The 26,468-nt window shown below is 37.0% G+C and overlaps 1 protein-coding gene across 2 annotated transcripts in view; it reads right to left on the bottom strand.

The window, feature by feature from the left end:
* WDR70 (WD repeat domain 70) overlaps window positions 1-26,468 on the bottom strand; it is a 364,451-nt gene that overhangs the window by 197,429 nt on the left and 140,554 nt on the right. The gene's annotated exons all lie outside the window — the stretch shown is intronic.

Raw genomic sequence — 26,468 nt, 5'->3', positions numbered from 1 at the left:
CGTCACTGTTCTTTATCGATGCGTAGTATTCCATTGTGTGAATATACCACAATTTATTTACCCATTCGTCCGTTGATGGACATCTTGGTTGCTTCCAGCTTTTTGCTATTGTAAACAGAGCTGCAATAAACATGGGTGTGCATATATCTGTTTGTGTGAAGGCTCTTGTATTTTTAGGGTATATTCCGAGGAGTGGGATTTCTGGGTTGTATGGTAGTTCTATTTCTAACTGTTTAAGATAACGCCAGATGGATTTCCAAAGTGGTTGTACCATTTTACAATCCCACCAGCAGTGTATGAGAGTTCCAGTCTCTCCGCAGCCTCTCCAACATTTATTACTTTGTGTTTTTTGAATTAATGCCAGTCTAGTTGGTGTCAGATGGAATCTCATCGTAGTTTTAATTTGCATTTCTCTAATGGCTAATGATCGAGAGCATTTTCTCATGTATCTGTTGGCTGCCTGAATATCTTCCTTAGTGAAATGTGTGTTCATATCCTTTGCCCACTTCTTGATTGGGTTGTTTGTCTTTTTGTGGTTGAGTTTGGACAGAATCATGTAGATTTTAGAGATCAGGCGCTGGTCTGAGATGTCATAGCTGAATATTCTTTCCCAGTCTGTAGGTGGTCTTTTTACTCTTTTGGTGAAGTCTTTAGATGAGCATAGGTGTTTGATTTTTAGGAGCTCCCAGTTATCTGGTTTCTCTTCGTCATTTTTGGTAATGTTTTGTATTCTGTTTATGCCCTGTATTAGGGCTCCTAGGGTAGATCCTATTTTTTCTTCCATGATTTTTATCGTTTTAGTCTTTATGTTTAGGTCTTTGATCCACTTGGAGTTAGTTTTTGTGCATGGTGTGAGGTATGGGTCCTGTTTCATTCTTTTGCAAATGGATATCCAGGTATGCCAGCACCATTTGTTAAAAAGACTATTATTTCCCCAATTGACTGACACTGGTCCTTTGTCAAATATCAGCTGCTCATAAATGGATGGATTTATATCTGGATTCTCAATTCTGTTCCATTGGTCTATGTGCCTGTTGTTGTACCAGTACCAGGCTGTTTTGACTACTGTAGCTATATAATAGGTTCTGAAATCAGGTAGGGTGAGGCCTCCCACTTTCTTCTTCTTTTTCAGTAATGTTTTGCTTATCCGGGGGTTCTTTCCTTTCCATATGAAATTAGTGATTTGTTTCTCTATTCCCTTAAAGTATGACATTGGTATTTGGATTGGAAGTGCGTTGTATGTATAAATGGCTTTTGGTAGAATAGACATTTTTACTATGTTAAGTCTTCCTATCCATGAGCAGGGTATGTTTTTCCATTTAAGTGTGTCCTTTTGAATTTCTTGTAGCAGAGTTTTATAGTTTTCTTTGTATAGGTCTTTTACATCCTTGGTAAGATTTATTCCTAAGTATTTTATCTTCTTGGGGGCTACTGTGAATGGTATTGATTTGGTTATTTCCTCTTCGGTGTTCTTTTTGTTGATGTAGAGGAATCCAAGTGATTTTTGTATGTTTATTTTATATCCTGAGACTCTTCCAAACTCTTCTATTAGTTTCAGTAGTTTTCTGGAGGATTTCTTAGGGTTTTCCATGTATACGATCATGTCATCTGCAAATAGTGATAGCTTTACTTCCTCCTTACCAATCTGGATACCCTTTATTTCTTTGTCTAGCCTAATTGCCCTGGCTAGGACTTCAAGTACGATGTTGAATAAGAGCGGTGATAAAGGGCATCCTTGTCTGGTTCCCGTTCTCAAGGGAAATGCTTTCAGGTTCTCTCCATTTAGAGTGATATTGGTCGTTGGCTTTGCATATATGCCCTTTATTATGTTGAGGAATTTTCCTTCAATTCCTATTTTGGTGAGAGTTTTTATCATAAATGGGTGTTGGACTTTGTCAAATGCCTTTTCTGCATCAATTGATAAGATCATCTGGTTTTTGTCTTTTGTTTTATTTATGTGATGGATTACATTAATGGTTTTTCTGATATTAAACCAGCCTTGCATACCTGGTATAAATCCCGCTTGATCAGGGTGAATTATTTTTTTGATGTGTTGTTGGATTCTATTGGCTAGAATTTTGTTAAGGATTTTTGCATCCATGTTCATGAGGGATATAGGTCTAAAATTTTCTTTTTTTGTAATGTCTTTACCTGGTTTTGGTATCAGGGAGATGGTAGCTTCATAGAATGAGTTGGGTAGTATTCCGTCTTTTTCTATACTTTGAAATACCTTCAATAGTAATGGTGTTAAGTCTTCTCTGAAGGTTTGGTAGAACTCTGCAGTGAAGCCATCTGGGCCAGGACTTTTTTTTGTTGGGAGTTTTTTGATTACCGTTTCAATCTCTTTTTTTGTTATGGGTCTATTTAGTTGTTCTACTTCTGAATGTGTTAGTTTAGGTAAGTAGTATTGTTCCAAGAATTTATCCATTTCTTCTAGGTTTTCAAATTTGTTAGAGTACAATTTTATGTAGTAATCTGATATGATTCTTTTGATTTCATTTGGTTCTGTTGTGATGTGGTCCTTCTCGTTTCTTATTCGGGTTATTTGTTTCCTTTCCTGTTTTTCTTTAGTCAGTCTAGCCAATGGTTTATCAATTTTGTTAATTTTTTCAAAGAACCAGCTTTTGGCTTTGTTAATTCCTTCAATTGTTTTTCTGTTCTCTAATTCATTTAGTTCAGTTCTAATTTTTATTATTTGTTTTCTTCGGGTGCCTGATGGATTCTTTTGTTGCTCACTTTCTATTTGTTCAAGTTGTCGGGACAGTTCTCTGATTTTGGCTCTTTCTTCTTTTTGTATGTGTGCATTTATCGATATAAATTGGCCTCTGAGCACTGCTTTTGCTGTGTCCCAGAGGTTTTGATAGGAAGTATTTTCATTCTCGTTGCTTTCTAAGAATTTCCTTATTCCCTCCTTGATGTCTTCTATAACCCAGTCTTTTTTCAGGAGGGTATTGTTCATTTTCCAAGTATTTGATTTCTTTTCCCTAGTTTTTCTGTTATTGATTTCTAGCTTCATTGCCTTGTGGTCTGAGAAGATGCTTTGTAATATTTCGATGTTTTGGATTCTGGAAAGATTTGTTTTATGCCCTAATATGTGGTCTATTCTAGAGAATGTTCCATGTGCGCTAGAAAAAAAAGTATATTTTGCAGCAGTTGGGTGGAGAGTTCTGTATAAGTCAATGAGGTCAAGTTGGTTGATTGTTGTAAGTAGGTCTTCCGTGTCTCTATTGAGCTTCTTTCTGGATGTCCTGTCCTTCTCCGAAAGTGGTGTGTTGAAGTCTCCTACTATATATGTGGAGGTGTCTATCTCACTTTTCAATTCTGTTAAAATTTGATTTATGTATCTTGCAGCCCTGTCATTAGGTGCGTAAATATTTAATATGGTTATGTCTTCCTGATCAATTGTCCCTTTTATCATTATATAGTGTCCTTCTTTATCCTTTGTGGCGGATTTAAGTCTAAAGTCTATTTTGTCAGAAATTAATATTGCTACTCCTCTTCTTTTTTGCTTATTGTTTGCTTGATATATTTTTTTCCATCCTTTGAGTTTTAGTTTGTTTGTGTCTCTAAGTCTAAGGTGTGTCTCTTGTAGGCAGCATATAGATGGATCGTGTTTTTTTATCCAGTCCGTGACTCTCTGTCTCTTTATTGGTGCATTTAGTCCATTTACATTCAGCGTAATTATAGATAAGTAAGTTTTTAGTGCTGTCATTTTGATGCCTTTTCATGTGTGTTGTTGGTCATTTCATTTTTCCACATGCTTTTTTGTGCTGAGACGTTTCTCTTAGTAGCTTGTGAGATCCTCATTTTCATAATGTTTAACTTTGTGTTTATTGAGTCGTTACGTTTTTCTTGAGTTATGGAATTGATATTCCTTTTTGTGGTTATCTTTTTATTTACCCCTATTTTTCTAAGTAAAAACCTAACTTGTATCCTTCTATTTCGCCTTGTATCACTCTCCATCTGGCAGTTCAATGCCTCCTATATTTAGTCCCTCTTTTTGATTATTTTGATCATTTATCTATTGATTTCCATGATTTCCTGTTGTGTGTATTATTTTGTTTATTTATTTATTTTTTAGAATTAGTCTTAATTTGTTTGTTTTTGTGCTTTCCCTGTTTGAGTTGCGTTGATATCAGGACGTTCTGTTTTGTGACCTTGTATTGTGCTGGTACCTGATATTATTGGTCATCAGGCCAAACAATCTCCTTTAGCATTTCTTGCAGTCTTGGTTTAGTTTTTGCAAATTCTCTAAACTTGTGTTTATCTGTAAATATCTTAATTTCTCCTTCATATTTCAGAGAGAGTTTTGCTGGATATATGATCCTTGGTTGGCAGTTTTTCTCGTTTAGTGCTCTGTATATGTCGTCCCATTCCCTTCTTGCCTGCATGGTTTCTGCTGAGTAGTCTGAACTTATTCTTATTGATTCTCCCTTGAAGGAAACCTTTCTTTTCTCCCTGGCTGCTTTTAAAATTTTCTGTTTGTCTTTGGTTTTGGCAAGTTTGATGATGATATGTCTTGGTGTTTTTCTTTTTGGATCAATCTTAAATGGGGTTCGATGAGCATCTTGGATAGATATCCTTTCTTCTTTCATGATGTCAGGGAAGTTTTGTGTCAGGAGTTCTTCAACTATTTTCTCTGTGTTTTCTGTCCCCCCTCCCTGTTCTGGGACTCCAATCACTCGCAAGTTATCCTTCTTGATAGAGTCCCACATGATTCTTAGGGTTTCTTCATTTTTTTTAATTCTTTTATCTGATTTTTTTTCAGCTATGTTGGTGTTGTTTCCCTGGTCCTCCAGAAGTCCCAGTCTACATTTCTGAAAACAGTCGCTGTCTGCCCGTATTTGTTCGTTTTCCGTCTCTAAGTCTGTGCTTGTTGTTCAGAGTTCGTAGATTGTTATGTATGTGATCGATTCCCTTGTTTTTCCGAGTCTCTGTTGCAAGAGGGATCCGCGGTAGTGTCCACCTAGTCCGCCATCTTGGCCCCCGCCCCCTTGAATTCGAAATTGAAGATTTTTACCAGCTGCAGCCATCTGAAATTGATTGAACATGCAATCAGGATTCACTGATAATTACTGGTGATTGGAATGCAAAAGTTGGAAACAAAGAAGAAGAACTGGTAGTTGGAAAATATGGCCCTAGTGATAGAAACAATGCCAGAGATCGAATGACAGAATTTTGCAAGACCAATGAATTCCTCACTGCAAATACCTTTTTTCACCAATATAAATGGTGACTATACACATGGACCTCGCCAGACGGAATACAGACAGGAATCAAATCCACTACATCTGTGGAAAGACGATGGAAAAGCTTAACATCATCAGTCAGAACAAGGCCAGGGGCTGACTACGGAACAGACCATCAATTGCTCATATGCAAGTTCAAGATGAAACTGCAGAAAATCAGAGCGAGTCCACATGAGCCAAAATACTTTGAGTATATCCCACCTGAATTTAGAGACCATCTCAAGGATAGATTTGACGCACTGAATATTAATGAACAAAGACCAGAAGAGTTGTGGGATGACCTCAAGGACATTATACATGAAGAAAGCAAGAGGTCACTGAAAAGACAGGAAAGAAAGAAAAGACCAAGATGGCTATCAGAAGACACTCTGAAACTTGCTCTTGAACGTTGAGCAGCTAAAGCAAAACGAAGAAATGAAGTAAAAGAACTGAACAGAAGATTTCAAAGGGTGGCTCAAGAAGACAAAGTAAAGTATTATAATGACATGTGCAAAGAGCTAGAGATAGAACACCAAAAAAAAGAACACATTCGGTATGTCTCAAGCTGAAGGAGCTGAAGAAAAAATTCAAGCCTCGAGTTGCAATACTGAAGGATTCTATGGGGAAAATATTAAATGATGCAGGAAGCATCAAAAGAAGATGGAAGGAATACACAGAGTCATTACACTAAAAAGAGTTAGTCGCAAGCGGCCATCTAAGATGCATCAATTGGTCTCAACCCACCTGGAGCAAAGGAGAATGAAGAACACCAAGGTCAAACGATAACTATGAGCCCAAGAGACAGAAAGGGCCACAGGAACCAGAGACTTACATCATCCTGAGACCAGAACAACTAGATGGCGCCCGGCCACAACCGATGACTGCCCTGACAGGGAGCACAACAGAGAATTCCTGAGGGAGCAGGAGATCAGTGGGATGCAGACCCCAAATTCTCATAAAATGACCAGACTTAATGGTCTGACTGAGACTAGAGGAATCCCGGCAGTCATGGTCCCCAAACCTTCTGTTGGCCTAGGACAGGAACCATTCCTGAAGACAACACATCAGACATGGAAGGGACTGGACAATGGGTTGGAGAGAGATGCTGACGAAGAGTGAGCTACTTGTATCAGATGGACACTTGAGACTGTGTTGGCATTTCCTGTCTGGAGGGGAGATAGGAGGGTAGAGAGGGTTAGAAACTGGCAAAATTGTCACGAAAGGAGAGACTGAAAGGAGGGAGCGGGCTGATTCATTAGGGGGAGAATAAGTGGGAGTATGGAGTAAGGTGTATATAAGCTTATATGTGACAGACTGACTTGATTTGTAAACTTTCACTTAAGGCACAATAAAAATTATTAAAAAAAAAAAGTCGATGTTCAACCATTTCAAGAGGAAGCATATGATCAGAAACCAATGGTACTGAAGGAAGAAGTCCAAGCTGCACTGAAGGCATTGGCGAAAAACAAGACTCCAGGAATTGACAGAATATCATTCGAGATGTTTCCACAAAAGGATGCAGTGCTGGAAGTGCTCACTTGTCCATGCTAAAAAAAAAAAAAAAATGTGGAATACAGCTACCTGGCCAACTGACTTGAAGAGATCTATATTTATGCCTATTCCCAAGAAAGATGATCCAACCGAATGCTAAAATTATTGAACAATATCATTAATATCACACACAAGTAAAATTTTGCTGATGATCATTCAAAAGCGGCTGCCACAGTATATCAACAGGGAACTGCCAGAAATTCAGGCCGGTTTCAGGAGAGGACATGGAACCAGGGATATCGTTGCTCATGTCAGGTGGATCCTGGTTGAAAGCAGAAAATACCAGAAAGATTTTTACCTGTGTTTTACTGACTATGCAAAGGCATTCAACTGTGTGGATCGTAACAAATTATGGATAACGTTGCAAAGAACAGGAATTACAGACACTAAGTTGTGCTCATGAGGAACCTGTACGTAGATCAAGAGGCAGTTGTTCGGACAGAACAAGGGTAAACTGAGGGGTTTAAAGTCAGGAAAGGGGTGCATCAAGGCTGTATCCTTTTACCATACCTATTCAATCTATACGGTGAGCAAACAATCTGAGAAACTGGACTATACGAAGAAGAACAGAGCATCAGGATTGCAGAAGGACTCATTAACAATGTGTGTTACGCAGATGACACAACCTTGCTTGCTGAAAGTGAAGAGGACTTGAAGCACTTACTGATGAAGATAAAAAAAACACAGCCTTCAGTATGGATTACACATCAACATAAAGAAAACAAAAATCCTCACAACTGGACCAATAAACCACATCATGATAAATGGAGAAAAGATTCAAATCATCAAGGATTTCACTTTACTTGGATCCACAATCAACACCCATGCAAGCAGCAGTCAAGAAATCAAAAGACACATTGCATTGGGCAAATCTGCTGCAAAAGAACTCATTAAAGTGTTAAAAAAAAAAAAAGAAAGCAAAGATGTCACCTTGAAGACTAAGGTGTGCCTGATTCAAGTCATGGCGTTTCAATCACCTCACATGCATGTAAAAGCTGGATGATGAATAAAGAACATCAAAGAAGAATTGAAGCCTTTAAATTGTAGTTTTGTTGAAGAATACTGAATATACCATGGACTGCCAAATGAAGGAACAAATCTGTCAGGGAAAACGTACAACCAGGCGCTCCTCAGAAGCAAGGATAGCAAGACTACGTCTCACGTGCTTTGGACATGTTATCAGGAGGGGTCAGTCCCTGGAAAAGGACATCATGGTTGGCAAAGTAGAGGGTCAGCAGAAAAGAGGAAGACCCTCAATGAGGGGGACTGCCACAGTGGCTGCAACAATGGGCTCAAGCATAACAACTGTGAGGATGGCACAGGACCGGCCAGTGTTTCATTCTGTGGTACACAGGGTTGCTATGAGTCGGAACCGACTCAATGGCACCTAACAACAATATTAATGGGAATTAAGACCCAGAAAAATAGAAGTGGTAAGGTACACGATCCAATCCTACAAACAAAAATATATTTCATCAATATTCACCATAATAAAATATAGCTTACTGTTTACTGGAAACCCTGGTGGCATAGTGGTTAAGTGCTACAGCTGTTAACCAAGAGGTCAGCAGTTTGAATCCACCAGGTGCTCCTTGGAAACCCTACAGGACAGTTCTACTCTGTCCTGTAGGGCTGCTGTGAGTTGGAATCGAGTCGACGGCACTGGGTTTGGTTTTGGGTACTGCTTACTACAAGAGATGAATGGCTACATAAAGAACATAATTTAAAGAAATGCAAACAATTACTTCTCTAACACATATTTAACCTTTATTTTTTTCCAGTAAATTCTTACAAAAATCAGTAACTGATGTCCTAGACAGTGACAGCCTAGAGTTTCTGGTATTCACTGCTTCTGCTTGTTCTTGCCTCGCTATGACCCTTTTAAGACTCCTAGGCTTCAGAGCTTAGTATGAAATCTTACTAGCGCCTTGAATTATTTTCCTTTAGCTACTTCCCTGGAAGACTTCTATCCATCCCTCAATCTCACACTCAAATATTATTTCCTCTGGGAAGCCTCCCTATTATTTAAGCAACATCACAGAGTTTGACTCAGAAAGACATAGCTATTGTGCTTATTTAGCTATGTATAACACAGTGGGGCAGGAAGTATACATGTATTTTCTGAGTGGGCAATGATGGGCCAAACTACCACCAAGATTAAATCTGCCTATAAAACCAGCCAGTTCTTCACAGGCCAAGACCTGACAGGGTCAGACTCACAATTTTCCACAGTAACACTTAAACTGATACATGACTTAGTAGCTGTCTTTGGTGAGGTTGGCCAAGTGGGAACAATCCGCATGTATAAATCAAGGGAGTATGGCACTAAACCAATGCAAAATTAGCATTCTTGTAACAAATGAAAAGTTTGCAATGAACTAACTAAATTAATCAACTGCCTCTGCCATAAAAGGGTATCATTAAATCAACAGATCCATAATCCCTTTAGTCCATAATCCCCTTAAGACCATTATAAGCCTTTCTGTAATAATAATAATAATAATAACAGCAACTAACTTTTATAGAGTGCTACTCTATGACAAAGGAGCCCTGATGGCACGGTGGTTAAGTACTTGTCTACTAACCAAAAGGTCAGCGGTTCAAATCCACCAGCTACTCTGTGGCAGAAAGATGTGGCAGACTGCTTCCATGAAGATTATAGCCTTGAAAACCCTATCAGGCAGTTCTACTCTGACTATAGGGTTGCTATGAGTCAGAATCGACTAGATGGCAATGAGTTTGGTTTACTATGCGACAGATGCATTTTAAGCGCTTTAGGTATATGAATTCACTTAAAGCTCACACAACCCTATTTTACACAAAACAGAACAGAGGCACAGAGACATCAAATAACTCGCCAAAGATCAGACAGTCCATGCTCAGAACCATTACGTTGCATTGTCTTGTAACTGAAAGAAATAAGGAATGATTTCAAAGCTTGAAGAAAAGATACAAAGCTGAACTTCTGATCAGGCCCTATACTCAAAAAAGGGAGTGACTTTTACATAGTAATACAAGGATAAGTAAAAAGTATTGCTACAAAATCATAGAAATATTTATTAAACAAAAAAATCAAAATGTGGAGCTACCGTTTCTCAACATATCCTCCATCTAGGTCTACGCACTTCTGAAGGCAGTGTTTCCACCTCTCTAACCCATCCTGAAGAATTCTGCACTCTTTGATGTACACCACATCAAAACATCAGTTTTGGTATCCTCGAGGGATTCACATCGTGTTCCTTTTAAATGTTCTTTGAGTTTTGGGAGCAAAAAAGAAATCTTAAGGAACAAGATCAGGGCTGTAGGGTGGATGGGGTAAGGTTTCCCAATGAAAATCTCATAGGACAGCCCTTGCTACCCTCAAAGAACAAGCAGGTGCATTGTTGTGATGGAAAAAAATTCCTCGGCACAACTTTCCCCAGCTTTTTCTCACCAATGCAGTTTTTAGTTTTCTTAAAACTTCTTTATAATAAGCCCCCATGATCATCCTGTACCCTCTGAGAAAATCTATCACAATTATCCCTTTGGGATCCCAAAAAACAGTCACCATAAATTTCTGAGCAGTCTTCCCTCTCTTAGCTCATTTTTGAGGTCTTCCCAGCCTTCCTTAAAACACTTAATTCATCAAAAAACTTATTTTATGTGGGACAGCATTCCCATAAACTTGTTGCAAAGCTTCAATGATTTGGGAAGATGTCCATTTGAGCTTTGTTAAAAAATTTGATATTAGCCCTAAGCTCAAAATCATTTTTTTCCATGGCACAAAAAGTATCTGTTCTTGAAAAACCTGGTGGCACGGTGGTTAAGAGCTACGGCTGCTAACCAAAAGGTCAGCAGTTCGAATCCACCAGGCACTCCTTGGAAACCCTATGGGGCAGTTCCACCCTGTCCTGTAAGGTCACTACGAGTTGGAATCAACTTGACGGCAATGGGTTTGGTTTTTTTGGTTTGTTTAATGAGACTAAGACAAGTGTATTACTGAGAGAAACTTGTCTGTAGCCATTCACCAATCACAGAGACATGTTTAAACATGTTTTGTTTGGAATAAACCCATGCATGTACAAAGTGGAACCCTAATAGCAGTATTTTTTGTGCCCGGATGACGATTCTGACTCATGGCAACCTTACATGGTCAGAGTAGAACTGTACTCCACGGGGCTTGCAATGGCTGACTTTTTCAGAAGCAGACCGCCATAGCTTTCTTCCAAGCCCCTCTGTGTAGACTCAAACCTCCAACCTTTTGATTAGCAGCCAAGCCTTGACTCTTTGCACCACCTGAGGCCTACAGAAAAATTCTGTTCTTACACCGTGGGATCCAAGTCTCTTGACAAACAGGGTTTCATTTCATGTTCCTCTAAAGAAACAAGCTACAATGAGCCACCCCTGCCCTTTGCTGTAAAACATAGTGTTATTGGTGCCCAATACTTCCAGAAGACTGGGAAACACCCTGGAGAGAAGGGCCATGCTATATTCATCTCTGTGCACTCAGCTCAAAATATAGGGCCAAATGTGGGGCCTGTCCTACAACAACAAATGAAAATAAATGTTCGCCTAACTGAGGAAAATTTTGCAGCTCTGGCCAGTAGAGAAAAGATCCTCCAAATTCAAATCTCCATCATCTGGTTCACTGCTGTAGGGCTCCTTTTTTGCCTTTTCTTCCAGTATTCCCACAGTAGGCAGTTCTCTTGGCAACCATTTTTATACTACCCACTGCTCTCACTCTTTCCTAATCAAAGTCTATTTAGTACCGGTTGCTTCTTTGTAGTTGTAGAGCTCTTCTTCACATAGATAAGTGGTATTTCTTGAAAGACCAGAATTAAATTAATTTAGTCTCTTTTTACAGATAAAGACAGTTGTCTAGGATGGGCAAGTAAGTTGCCTAACCTCTAACAGGAAGTAGGTAACAGGTAGTAGGTACCAGCAAACTTGGCCTTTTATATTTTAAACACATTTGGTTGAAGGGAAAAAAAAAAAAAACAGAATAAATGGAAGTAAACTTATACTGAGCACCTACTATGTGCTAACTACTGTGCTTTCTGTATCTTATCACATTTAAAGCTTGCAATAAGCCTACAAAGTTGTTACACGAGTTTAACTTGTAAATCCTCCAGGTGACCAAAAAAATACACAGTTTTGAAGACATATACGACAATTTTTCTGGTAAGGCAGACAGACTAACCTCACTAAACTGTACTAATTGGAGAAGTCCAATATGAGTTACTAAAAATGCTGTGTTACATATTTTAAAGTAATCTAAAGAATACAGAACTTTTAACTGCATTCCACAAGTAGAATTGAACTAAGCATTAAGACAAAGCAATCCTTAAAAAACATGGCAATTTAATAAAATGCATTTCAATAGCCATCAAAATGTTCACGCACTCCAAAAGCCTTTTGTTTACAGGTGTCATATCTGTGAATGTTTACTATAGTAGATATTAAAATAAAAAATTTAAAAATATTTATTAGCTCTTTTAAAAATAATATTAATAAACTACATGTTAATATAAATAACATGCTTTATGGAAAAACGTGAAAAATACGTATTTTTCAAAACAAAAAAAATAGTAAGAAAAGTGACAGTGTTCTACATTTTTGCAAATCACTTTAAAGTGTGGCTTAATAAAGGACACCTGGATTTTCATATCTGCTTCTATATTCAATAAGCTGTAATATGTTGTTTTGGTTAAAGCATAGAACAAAAAAAAAAAAGGTGGTTGGAAGAAGTATTTTAATCGCCTTTTCAGATACTTGTGGATATTCTTAATACTATACCAAAACTCAACAAGGGGTAATTTTCAATGTGGAATCTGAAATCATATCAATACACTTTAAATGCTCTGCTACATTAAAATTTACAGGACTATCTTTTAGTTAGAATGGATCTCTGTGCATGATTTTGTAACAGCATGCATTGGCCATTTGAAAATATTGGTCCCTACATTATGCAAACTGTCAAAATGTTGATATACTATATAATATCAGCGGTATCAAAAAATCATATTCATTAATATGATCACCAATGTCATCAGAAAAGCCCTTAAACCTTGAGACGTTACCAAGTTCACAGGGGTGAATATAAATTCCAAAATTCTAAGTTTTGCTTTGAAAGCTGAAATTTTATCATTGGATACAACTACTGTCAATCGTTTTCCTTAAAGTGACAGCTCACTTCAGTCATTTTTTTGAGACAATGTCTGCCAAATATTCAGTCTGAAGAACCATAAATTGTCTCTCAATAGTTCTTTCAAATAAAAGTGATGATCCATGAAAAAAGCAGTTAGCTGTCAACTCAAACAATCACACGAGCGCTTTTCCTCCAAGCAACCATCATTCTTCAGTACACAGCAGAAGTGCTTTATCTGTCCTTTCCTTTTCATCATACAGAATCATAAAAAGACATATTCAAGGACTGATTTAATAAAACGAATTTTTATTACTTCATCAAGAACATTCTTAAGTAAAACTGGTTTTTTTTTGTTTTGTTTGCTGTTGTTTTTCTTTTGTTTTGTTACTACGAGCGTGTGGCAATGAAGAATACAACAGCTACTGGTACAGTTTATACCATTGCTGTGATTCAGGTCAAGATGCCAGGAGTTTTACCCACTATTGCTTTTGTGTCATCAGTGCAAATGTCTACACAGTGGAAAAAGGCAAATTATGTCTTTGTATTGTTATGAAAATAGTTTGACGTTGTGGACCAGCTGAAAGGATCTCAGGCACCTTCAAGAGTCTGCGGATCACTCTTTGAGAACTGCTGTCACAATCATTTTTTCATACAGCATTACCTCCCAAATAATGTTTTTACATTAGAGGTTTTGTTACATATATTTTATGTTATCCAATGTCCAACCCGTACATTCTAATTGATGATGTCAATTTCCTAAATCTAAGAGAAAGGATGTGAAAAGCGCTCCACAAGATTTTCTCAACTATGAGTTGGAGAGCTAGCCATGGCCTAACTACCTGTATGACCTTGGGTAAGTCACTTCTCTCAGCACCACTTCTCCCATCAGTAAAACTAGGTAGATTTGGACTGGCTCAGTGATTTTGCACTTAGGGGGTAGGCAGCATATGGATAGAGCTCAGATTCACTGCAAGTGATGAGCAGTATTACTGATGGGAGCATGTTTCATATGTGAAAAAGAACCACGGACATAACAGTATCAAAGCCACTCATTACAAAGTTCTTAGAATATGCCTAAAAATGGCCCCCCCATCCATTCAGTTTATTCTTCTAAAGATGCTAGAGTAATTTTTTTAAACTATAAATCTGATGCTGCTACTCTCCTGCTTAAAATTCTTTACCTTCTTGTAGTTGCCCTTGAAATAAAATCCAAATATGTTCCACTTGGCCTATAAGGCCCTGCATGATCTGGCCCCTGCCTGCTTCAGCAGAGTCATCTCATGCTGCTCTCCACCTTGCTCTCCCTGACTTAGTCATGTTGGATTTCTCTCAGTCCCTACAGCATGCCTTTTTATGTGTTGTTTCTTCTGTCTGGGATGGCATCCACCTCTCTCTGCCTACTAATAACTACTCACTTTTTACATCTCAGCTTAAACATCACTTCTTCAGAGAAGCTTTGACTGACCCTTGAGACAACTTTAGGTCTTCCTCAGGCACAGCTCCTTCACAGCACTTCACACACTTAAAATTATTTACTTAATCATTCATGAGTACTTTTAAATGTCTGTCTCCCTACTAGATTATAAATCCCACCAGAACAAGAACCATTTCACTCTATCTACAATATCTACTGAGGCCACGAACATAGTAGGTTGTCAATATTTACTAGATGACTGACAAAATGGTTTTACAAGAACAGAAGGAAGAATTAATAAAGTTTAAAGTTGTGTATTTACAAAAGATATATCTTTTATGTAATGGGTTATGAAAAAGAATTACAGTCTTCAGCCTATTTGAAACATATAAGTAAAATTGCCAGGGTTAAGATTAAGAATGCTAACCACTACTTATGTTGTCTAAATAAGAAGTGGCCTACCTCTTCAGTTATTATATAGTGATAGAAACCTATGTAACCAATTTTTTTGTCGGAAAACCTATCATCAGTGAGCCTTATTTCCTCCATGAAGACACAGTTGTTGACTGATATTGTAGGACTTAACCACATGAGATCGCATTAACCAAGCCTGTGCTCAATCTGCTGCTGATGGGTTCATACAGCTTTCCAAAAATAAAATTTGTTTTATTCTAATTAATAGATTCCAATCCATTATGGAAACATGTAACAAAGGGAAACCTGTAATTAATAATTTATGAGATCTTTCTATTTTCATAGTCTACTTGATTTTATTATTATTATAGTAACAGAAAAGAGTTGTCAAGAGAAGAATAAACCATTTTCTACTTGGAGAACTTTTTTAATAGCTGCAACAAAAGCTAGCGTTTTCATCAAGACAAATTCTAGAAGTCTTAACAGAAGGAAGGATAGTTTATAGGACAGAAATAGTTTTACCAAGTCATGTAAACTTGAAGATTTAGAAAGAGGCAGTGGAAAAGGGCAACACATTGCTCACACTTTCTTGCAAAGTGCTTGTGAACTTGCCACCCTATCTTTATCATCTCTGTCAATACGAAAGTGAAAAGATGAGGTGACAATTTTTTTTTTTTAATTGGGAATGGATTGAAAGGGCTTATAAGGCGTAATAGAAAAGAAGGGATTCAGAAGTAGTACACATATAAATTTGCCAAGCAGTCACAGAATTAACTCAGGAAAGAAATGAAAAAGATAATTTAAAAAGAAAATTATTGATTATATCCAAGTGCTTGGGAAAAAGTCAGAGTCAAAACAAAGAAACATTTTTATCTTAATCACAAGTTTCAATATTACAAGTCTATAGTACAGAAACACCTTTTATCCCTTTCTCTGCAACTAAGTCCAATTCATGAATTTTCGCAGGAAAAACATTCTTCTTCATATACCACTACTCCATAAATGGCCAATGGGGTCACCACACACCACAAGAGTACTGGTGAATCAGTCATACATACAGATTCACTTAGTTGTGCATGGCATGGACTGGTTATATTGATATTATCCTGCCTGACCTAGAAATCCTCAGAGGAAATTCAAACTACCTTCTAGCAAATTCTCTGTTAACTTAGGGATGCCAATAAACAAGTATACCCTTTAACTCTTTAGAGATTTCCACATTCTTCTTTAAAAATAAATATAGAATGAATAAACAAATAAATATTTTAACAATCAAATCACTTAGAGGCATGTTAATGATGGTTTTTCATATGGGTTTCAAAATAAAATACTGACTAAATAGCATCCTCCACAGTTGATAACCCTACCCAGGAATTACCGCTCCACACTGATGTTCCCATAGACAAAGTAAGTCACTGTCTAACAGCTGTGTGCAAGTATGGTAAAACGTAACAAACCAGGACTTCATCACACTTTCCACCAATGTTTTTGAAGTTGTGAACGCCTTTCCTTTGTTACATATGCCTATACAGTACACGTGAACAGCATTTTGTGTATAAACTACACAAAATTCACATCAAGGTTAATATGACATTAATTTTTTTTGTAATTCCTAGAGATACAAGCTCAAGTTTACACTGTAAACAGATGATTTTATACATATATGGAACATCATGATTGGTAAAGTACAGGGTCAGTGGAAAAGAGGAAGACCCTAACGAGATGGATTGACACAGTGGCTGCAACAATGAGCTCAAGCGTAACAACAATTGCAAGGATAGTACGGGACCAGGTAGCGTTTCGTTCCATGGTACATAGGGTCACTATGAGTCAGAACTGACTCAGCGGTGCCTAACAACAACAAAAATATATTCAACCAATAACTACTCAAGTATAAGTGAAACAATCATGTACATAAAATTAACGGGCTCAATTATACATAACTCTTGCTTATCAGGAAATTCAACTCCCTCAATTAGTTTGAGTTATAGGATATAAACCCAAAACCCATTGCCATCGAGTCAATTCCAACTCATAGAAACCCTATACGACAGAGTAGAACTGCCCCATACAGTTTCCAAGGAGTGGCTGATGGATTCGAACCACTGACCTTTCAGGTAGCAGCCATGCTCTTAACCACTGCGCCACCAGGGCTCCACAGGATATAGGTAACCATAATAATTTTCGAACTGCCGACCTTTCAGTTAGCAGCCAAGTTCTTAACCACTGCACCACCAGGGCTCCACAGGATACAGATAACAGTAATAATTTTGTTATCTGTTTCATTAACAATTGTAAAATTATGTTACAGTTAAGACATTATGTATCAGGTTTATTAGTGGGCCAAATTAAATCACCAGTAAATACAATGATACACAATTCATCTCTAAACTCAAACATGAAAATCATCTTCCTCTGCCTTTAGCGCTTTTACTACTTTAGACCAGCATCCAATTACATCAAATTACCATAAAACCAAAATATGGTTCATGAATCTCCAGGCTGTTTTTGATGCACTGTTTTCAAAATGATTACATAAAGCTCTATTTTATGCTCTTACCAATCCCTTAAAATAAGGGTATACTTCCAAATCCTATACCTTTTCAGTCAACTTCATTTTCCAATTAAAGTGATACTTTTCCAGGATTTTGAGTTCAAAGTATTTTGCTTCACAATAAAAGCTGAGAATACTGCCATTTTTCATTTAAAATACAAGAGATTACAAACAAAATAACAAACAAAAACTCAACCTCAGTTGTCCATGTGACAAATTAACCCACATAAAAATTAACAACTCAGACGTACCTTTAAGGATTTTCTGCTGAATTAAAGGCAGAGATTTAAAATTGTGATGCTCACACATAAGCCTGAATGGCAATATTTAGGGGGCAACCACAACCATAAACCCTAATTATAAGTTCTAAATCTGGCCTTTAAAGAATATGTCCTGAAAGCTCTGCAATGGGTTATTATTTTTGAATCTTACAGACTTTTTACCTACCAAGTGATTCTCAATATGGTAAAAATAAAATTGAATTGAGTAAAAGCAAACTATTTTGAGAGGGAACTTATATATCCAAGTGAATTTTTGATAAAATTTTAAAAAGATCCACATCTTTCTTGTATTCAAGCCTACAGAAAAAGTACGTCAACAGAAGCTAAATCTAACTAACACCAAAATGCACACACCTTGATTACGGCAGTAATTTGAGAGTAGATTCTCATTACTGCCAGAACTCCCAGAAAAAAAGGATCTTTAATAAGTCTCTGAGTTTGAATGGGGAAATATTAAGGATAAAAAGGCTCTACTGCTAAATCCTAATTAGTATTTCCCCAAAGTTAGTTATTCATTTCATATAAAAGTACCACTAACAAATATTTTTAAAACATATACATTTTAACTACTCATACAATAAAAATAAAATCAAAGCTATTAATTTATTTAAGTGCTGGTAGCTATGTCAACAGATGGGTATAAAAAGCATCGGTATGGTTTTAAAATAAAAAACTATGAGATTATGTTAAATAATAACTAGAATTAAATTAGGTAAAAGAACTAAATTAGATATAAGCTATATCAGATATTGCTGAAAGATGAGTAAACAGTATATTTTCTGTTGCTAAGATGAGGGCATCGTTGAACGAGAACCATTATGAATATAATACCACCTCACTTATTTGGCAGCCTGAACAGTACAAAACCCAGCCGAGAACCAGGAAGTAAACAAGAAAAAGCCTCCTAGCAGCCAAAGAAGATGGCAAAAAGCCATGTGCTAAAAAAAAAAAAAAAAAATACTAATTGTTAATTCCTTCTTCTGCATCAATTCTAAAAATCTTGAATTCCTCCCTCCTCCCACCAGAGTGCACAGCTTACTAAAAGCACAAAACAGAGAGTGGGGTTCTCTTCTATAGACCAACATACCAACAGCAGCAAGAAGTAATTAACAGAAAGGGAAAACCAACAAGCAAAAATAGCAGTCAAGAACATGAAAAGTTGTAAAAAGGCTTGCATATGTCAAGACTTTCTGAAGCATATTATACCACAACATCATAATTTACAAATTATAAAGATGTTAAATTATATTCAAAATGTTTATGAATAATGTAGGAAACAAATGCTTTTTTTTTTTTTTTTCGTTTTCCCCCAAATACTTAACCTAAGGCCAAACAACTTGCAGTTACACAGAAGTTTACTTTTCTGAGATCCATTTATGTGAATCATCATTCTTTGGAGACATTTATAACTCTATTTACATATGTTACTGATTATAAAAATCAAGTGAAATCTGGCCAGTAGCCTCCCAGCAAAAGCCCGGGAGATATAGCATGCCCCCAGACACTTTCAAATAGGAGATGCTCATCAAGATGTGAGAGAAATTCTAAGAAAAACTGAAGACTAAAAAACTATACGCTGCCTTTGACCCAGTCCAAAATAAATCCATGGCAAATCTTTATGCATGAACACCAACTACGTGCAAGGCCTTACTCATTTAACTCATACTACAATCTTGTAAATCAATTACTATTACCTTTTACAGGAAGCTGAAACTCACACAGTGGTAAATTACTTGCTCAAAGTCATGGCTTGTGGTGGAGTATGGATTCAAACCCAAGTTCCTCTGGTTGTGACAACAATATACATACTCTTTCCATTATGCCATGCCAAAAATTTTAATTGTGTAATTCTTCATCTTTACAAATTGCAACCAAATAAAAAAAAATCATTTATAACTTGATGAGTTCCACCATTAAAAGCATTTACTACTGGCGATCTTTATTTCCCGAAGTATACTCCTGGGAACATTACACCCAGAGTGTAACAGGTGTTATTGGCTAGGGTGGAGAGAGAATTGTATCAATTTGTCTGCAATACGCTAGTTTCTTTTTTAAATAAATTTCTCATGATCTTTAATGTACTAACTCCCCTGTGTTGTGACTCTCCAAGAGGAGGATGATGGGACCCTTTCTCCATGGATATCCTACAGGTACTAGCATTCCAAGGAACACACTTAGAAATCCTGCAATACATAATCAAATGCAGACAGTCCTTGACCTTTCACAATCTAGCAGGCACTGATGTTGAGAAACTTAAAATACACTGAAAAAGATACCTTAAAAAAGACTTGATTAAAAGGAATGCAACTAACTATAATCTTCGTGACCCTTTTTTCTTCTATCTTATAGTCAACTTCTAGAGAAAAGAAGAGGAAGAGGCAATGATATCCCAATATTAAGAAAATCCCTCCCACCAACTTGTTATTTTGAAGAACTTCAAAGCTACCAAAACCCACTGCCATGAAGTCAATTCCAACTCACAGTAATCCTATAGGACAGAGTAGAACTGCCCCACAGAGTTTCCAAGGAGCAGCTGGTAGATTCAAACTGCCAACATTTTGGTTAACAGCTGAGCACTTAACCACTGTGCCACCAGAGCTCTTTCAAAGCTACAAATAAGTTAAAATAGTAGTGCAATGAACACCATAAATCCTTGATTTTGCCATATTTGGGTTCTCAATCTCTCTCTCTCCCCATATATATATATATATATGTATGTATACAAAAATGCACACTTTATTTTTGCTATACCATTTGAAAGTAAGTTGCAAACCTCATGATACTTCACACCTACATTCATCAAGTGATACATATCTCCTAAAAAACGAAGACATTCTTCTACAAAACCATGATTCTAGATAACATAATTCAATAATATCATCTGTATCAATTAACAACTGATACATAACAAACTATCCCAAAATTCAATGGCTTAAAACAACTCATATTGCTTAGTGTCTATAGGTCAGCTGGGTAGTTCTGTCTTAGCTGGCCTAACTCATGTGTCTGTGGTCAGTTCTGCTGATCTAGGCTGGGCCCTCTCACAAGTATGGGAGCTGGCTGGCTATAAGGCTGGTCTAGGATGGCCTTAACTAGGACAACTGAGCTCTTCTCTACCAGATTTTTCCTACTACAGCAGAGTAGCCAAGTTTGATCAGATGGCAATGGCAGAGTTCCAAGACAGAATGGAAGCACCTAAGACCTCTTAAGAGGCCTGTGTTCAGAACTGGTATACTACCATTTTTGTCACACTTTATTGGCAAGCCTAGATTCATGGGATGAGGAAATAAACTCTACTTCTTAATAGAAGGAGTTCCAAAATCATATTGCAAAGAACATGGATACATTAAGGATAAAGAACTGTGGCAATTTTTGCAATATGCCCTATTAGTTAATATTCAAATTGCCCTGAAAATGTCTTTTTACAGCTGACCTACCTACTACCCACCTACCTTCCTTCCTCACTTCCTTCCTTCCTTTTTTCCTTCTTACCTTCCTTCCTTAATTTTTTTCTAGGAAAGAAATTAGATCAAATTAAGTTTCACAAATTATACTTGGTTGCCATTAATCTTTAAACTCCTTTAATTTAGAATAGCCTCTCATTTTTTTTTTCATAATGACATTCAGTTTTCAAAAGAAAAGTAAACTCACTAGATTTTAATGTCTCTAAGTACTTATAGTCTATAAAATAAAACCTAAATATGAAATTATTATATCTTTTACTTGTAGGGTAGGTAAAACCATCTAATCATGTTTTACTACATATTTTGCATAGTCTATTTTTGAGGGCCAAATTAAGATTTCTCTATATTCTTCTACAGGTCCATTTCCTCCCTCGTCACTTCCTTGTTTCCCACAAAAGGAATTTAAACCTACACATGTATTTCAAACTCCTGTGCAAAGTTTACCTAATGCCCCCAAGCAAGTAGTATGAGCACCCTTTCCTCTATACTCATTCAAATCTTTCAAATACTTTAATATATTTTATTCTCAGGCTATAGATTACAATCAACTGTGAGCTATTTGCCAGTAGTAAATATCAGCAACACTTCACACACACTTATATCTAAATCTTGAATGGCAAAAAGAAAATAGGCTCATTCTAAACTTTTATAATCTGTCAACATCTTAACATAAACCAGTCAAGAAAATAAAGGATCAATAATTGCTACTACAGGTAGTCCCTGACTTACAACAGGTTTCCATTCTTATGTAAGTTGAATACCACTTTTTTTTTTTTTTTTTTTAGTTTTCATTATTATTGCCTTTTATTATCAGTATCTTTATAAATCTGATCTTTATTTGTCTTTGGTGGTTGGAGACATTACATATAAATATCTGCAAGTGAAGGATAACATCATCAAATCATGCACTGCAACACTGTACACAGTACACATTACTAACGATAAAACGTACAAAAAAAAAAGATGGTCAAAAGTGTGGCTTGTCATAACTCCAATACATAGTAAGCCCTGGATTACCTGTATTTATTTTAGAAAATCAAACACTGAGTAGATTAAAAGTCACAAAACTTTTTCAACTGAGACCTCCAAGAACAACACAGAAACTGGTAGCCACATTTGCCTTCCATGTAATGTGACTACTAAAAGTAAGAATTTTTGAACTTGAAGACAAAAGTGATCTAGGGAAGGAGGCTAATTCCGGATACCTTATATCATTCCTGTACTCTAGTTTTGTCCTTATTGGGAAGAAGCTGAATAAGGATGAGTGATGAATGAGTATCAGCAAAAGGTAGACTAGCTAAAGCGGTAATGGGAAGAATGGTAAGAAGTCTCATTAAATAAGCAACGGACCCTGAACATTCCATTATGTGGCACATTCCTAGTCATACAGTCATACATGCCTCCAAGTCTTAAGTTCCTCTAACTTTTCCCCCCTCCTTCCTTATATGTGTCCTAGTCTTAATTTCCTCTTTTCCCCCTTCTTCTCCCTGAAATGTCATAGCAAAGACACACAAAAGTCAAGGTGTATAACTGCAGTATCAGTGAGAAAAGTAGAAATGGAGTAAGACAGAAAACAAAAACTCCTTGTTAAGCCAAATTATGTCTATGACAATTAAATGGAAATACAGTCAGTAGCCTCCATAACAGGCAGAATCAACCCCGAGGTACGAATTCCTCAGTTTAGCAATGGAAATTCCTCAAAGTGCATAATGGAAGCATCTGATTCGCTTGCCAGTATCTACAGGCAGAGCTCTGTGCTGAGTCGTAATTTGCTAAACACAAATTCTGCACTAAGGACTTAGATTACTCTAGTGTCACTGGTACTCTCACTGTCTACACTACCACAAATTCAAATGTTCAACGGCTCCTGGTCAGACCATACAAATTCACAAGTCGAACTGACTGTCTTCAGATATGTACATTTTTTTCTTCATTAGCATCTGGTTTTCATTAACATTTACTTCCAAGCATAATACAGTAAGCTCTGCCTCATCATCTATTTTTCATTCTGGTAAACTTGGGTAAAAGGAAACCCTGATCAGCAGTTCGAATCCACCAGGCGCTTCCTGGAAACTCTATGGGGCAGTTCTACTCTGTCCTATAGGGTCGCTATGAGTCGGAATCGACTCAACGGCACTGGGGTGGGGGAAACTTGGGTAAAACAAAAAGGGTAAATTGCCATCTTGCCCTCTTCCTCTTTTTACTTCATCCTTAAATCGGCCTGATCCCTGGTTGGTGTTTATACTGAATATCCTGGAATCCAAATTTAAGGCAGTAGCATCTCCGACTCACACTCAGAAGTGAAATCCATAATTTAGCGGGGAGTACTGAGGCCAGAACAAGAGTGAGTGTCACCTTCATCTCCCCTGGAAAAGTTGCTCACAAATGCTACCTGATTCTTCACTCCTAGCTGCAAGGGTAACTACTGCATCTAAACTAATTCAGAATAGGTACTGCTTACATGAAGTCTGCCATTGGCTTTGGCAAGCTCCTACACTGCTGAGAGCCATAGCCTGGCAAACATTCACCATGTATGTTCAGCACTAAGTGTTTGTGTAACAATGCGATGACATAAGGTGTCCAGGTGAATGACATTTATTCAGAGGCTTTCTACATGATCTTACTAGTCAAAATACATATTTTCAGGGGCAAGGACGACAATGCAAGAGGGGACAGGAAAGCTGGTAATGGGGAACCCAAAGTCAAGAAAGGGAGAGTGTTGACATGTCATGGGGTTGGCAATCAATGCCACAAAACAATATGTGTATTAATTATTTAAAGTCAAACTAGTTTGCTCTGTAAAATATTCGTCTAAAGTACAATTTAAAAAAAAAGAAAATATATATTTTCCAATTGCCCAAAATGAGGAAAAAGAAGGAGAGATTAAATATTTAAAAAAAAAAAAAAAAGGTGAATGCAGGGAATGGAGGAAGGGGAAGAAGAGAATATTACTATTAGGGGCACAAGGGCACCTGCCGAAGTGATCCTAGTTTAAATCCTAAGTAACTCTTAACAAAATCTCCGAAGGCGAAGGGAACTCCTAAGATACACAGTTGATGTGTATCTCTCTGCCATGACCACCACCACGGAAGAGCATGAGATAAAGCAATGAAAAGCAGAGTGAACCTCCGAGATAATGAGATCCACTAAAAAATATAGGGCAGATTTTGCCCACAGGCCCTCACTCAATTAATTTCTGAATCACAGGAACATTTCTTAACCCAGAATAATTTCATAGCATTAGATGTAAGAATTCTGATGATGCTTGATCAGATGCTAATTGTTCCTAACAATCCATGTAGGTTTCCAGTACAACGAAAACTAACCAATATATAATGTTTTTGTTTATTTGTTTTTTCTGAAACCTATTTAGAATTCACAGCTACTCCTGATAAAACATTCATTTGACAATTTTACCAAAGTATAACCAGTAAAGTATCACCAATTTCACTTTATCCTGTTAAACTAGAGTTTGTTCAATAATAAAATTAAAATATTTTTACCTTAATGTCATAGCCACTTAGAATCATATGTCCTTGGAAAAGTCACAACCAATTTCTTCATTTGAAATATGTAATAACATTACTAGCTACATATCTCATTGCTATGAGGAAAACATTAGATAAATTGCTTAGTACATTTAAAGTGCATTGCACAGTGCTGGGCACACTATAAGCCCTCATTAAATGTTAGTCATTGTTAGCTATTACCCAAGGTTATTTCATTGCCCCAAAGTTATTTTTAATTCCCTGTGAAGAGTCTATTTCTATTGACTTTGACTTTTGATTAATATTATGGTACAGATTTGATGTTCTTCAATGGCTTACATTTGTAATTACATTAAAATCCCAGCCCTTAGCCTTTACCTTAGCCTATGACACTTTACATAATCTGGTCCCTGCATTCCTCTCCAAACTCATTTCCTATCATTCTTACCTTTCCCGCCAACCTACGAAATGCCAACTACACTCGTCTTTCTGTCCTCAAACATACCATACTGCATTCCTACCTCAAGGTCCCTAAATATGCTATCACTTTGGCCTGGAAAGCTCTTTCCCATGTGGGTACCTCCTTTGCATGATTTAGGTCTCAACTAAAGGTTACCTCCTTAGAGGTTTTCCCTGACTATGTACAGCAAACCCTTCTCTCCTCTCCTCTTTTTGCTTTATTTTATCCTTAACACTTATTACTACATAAAACTATATTATTTATTGGTATACTTACACCTGGTCTCTCTCGCAGCACTCACCGCCACTGGAATGTAAGCACCACGAAGGCAGAGACTTACTTAGATCACGCAGTGAACCTAGCACACAGTGAGCTATATTTGTTCACTGAACCAGGAATTTCAGCTGATCTCCTACAGCTTATGGTATTCACAAAGTCAAAGGCCAAGAAAAAAGGTCAGTCAAACTGCAAACCATCTGAATTTACTAGTGGCAGATTCTTCTAAAAGATGGTAAAGAATATGTACATTGGGGGTCTAACTGGAGCCCTGGTGGTACAGTGGTTAAGAGCTCTCGGCTGCTAACCAAAAAAGGTCAGCAGTTTGAATCCACCAGCCACTCCTTAGAAACTCTAGGGGCAGTTCTACTCTGTCCTACAGGGTCACTACGGGTCAGAATTAACTCCACAGCAACGAGTTTGGTTTTTGGATTTTTAATGATCAAACTCCAATGATCCTCATGTAGAACTATGGTCAAAGAAAACACAATTGCACAAACTGTACAAAGGTACAATATACTAATAACACAATGATTTAGGCAGAGAAATAAAGAACTGCCCTTTTAAGGAATGGGATAAACTATATTTTATACCTAATAAAATGATGTCAGGTCTTTAGAACTTTCTATAAACTGCTGTTTGGATAATTAACAAACTTAAACAGGTTTTCCTATATACTTTTTAAAACCTTCTAAATGTTACTGTGGATCACTGGACTTGTAAAATAGCATCCAAAGTTTCTCAAACTTATTTGACCATGAAATGCCTTTCTTCAAGTTATACCTAATTTACATATCCTGGAAATCAACTTGGAAAAGCTATTGTAGAGTTCATTAACATTAGATCGAGTTAACAAGTATCAGAGCCTAACATCCAGCCTGATCCATGCATAGTTCTGAGAACAAGTGTTCTTCCCAACAGCTTTATTCAGCATTAAGTTTTTACCTAGAGTAGGCTGGATTCCCTGTGCTTTGATAATGTGTTTGTTCTTCTCTTGAAGCATTAATATTAACTATTTATTTCCTATCATACCAAAACCCAAGGCCCAATGCCATCACTACATGGTATAAAGTCACTAAATCTATGCTGCATAATAGTTGTTGGTGTACCTAGCTAGTTTCTTATTTAAATGCAAGTAGCTTAAGTGCTCCAATATTTAATATTATATTTAATTAAGAGTTTGATAAATAGTTTTTACCAGACTTAGGCAT

Source organism: Loxodonta africana, chromosome 2 (genome assembly GCF_030014295.1).
Source record: "Loxodonta africana isolate mLoxAfr1 chromosome 2, mLoxAfr1.hap2, whole genome shotgun sequence".
NCBI classification, from domain to species: domain Eukaryota; kingdom Metazoa; phylum Chordata; class Mammalia; order Proboscidea; family Elephantidae; genus Loxodonta; species Loxodonta africana.
This window is presented reverse-complemented; position numbering and strand designations above follow the sequence as displayed.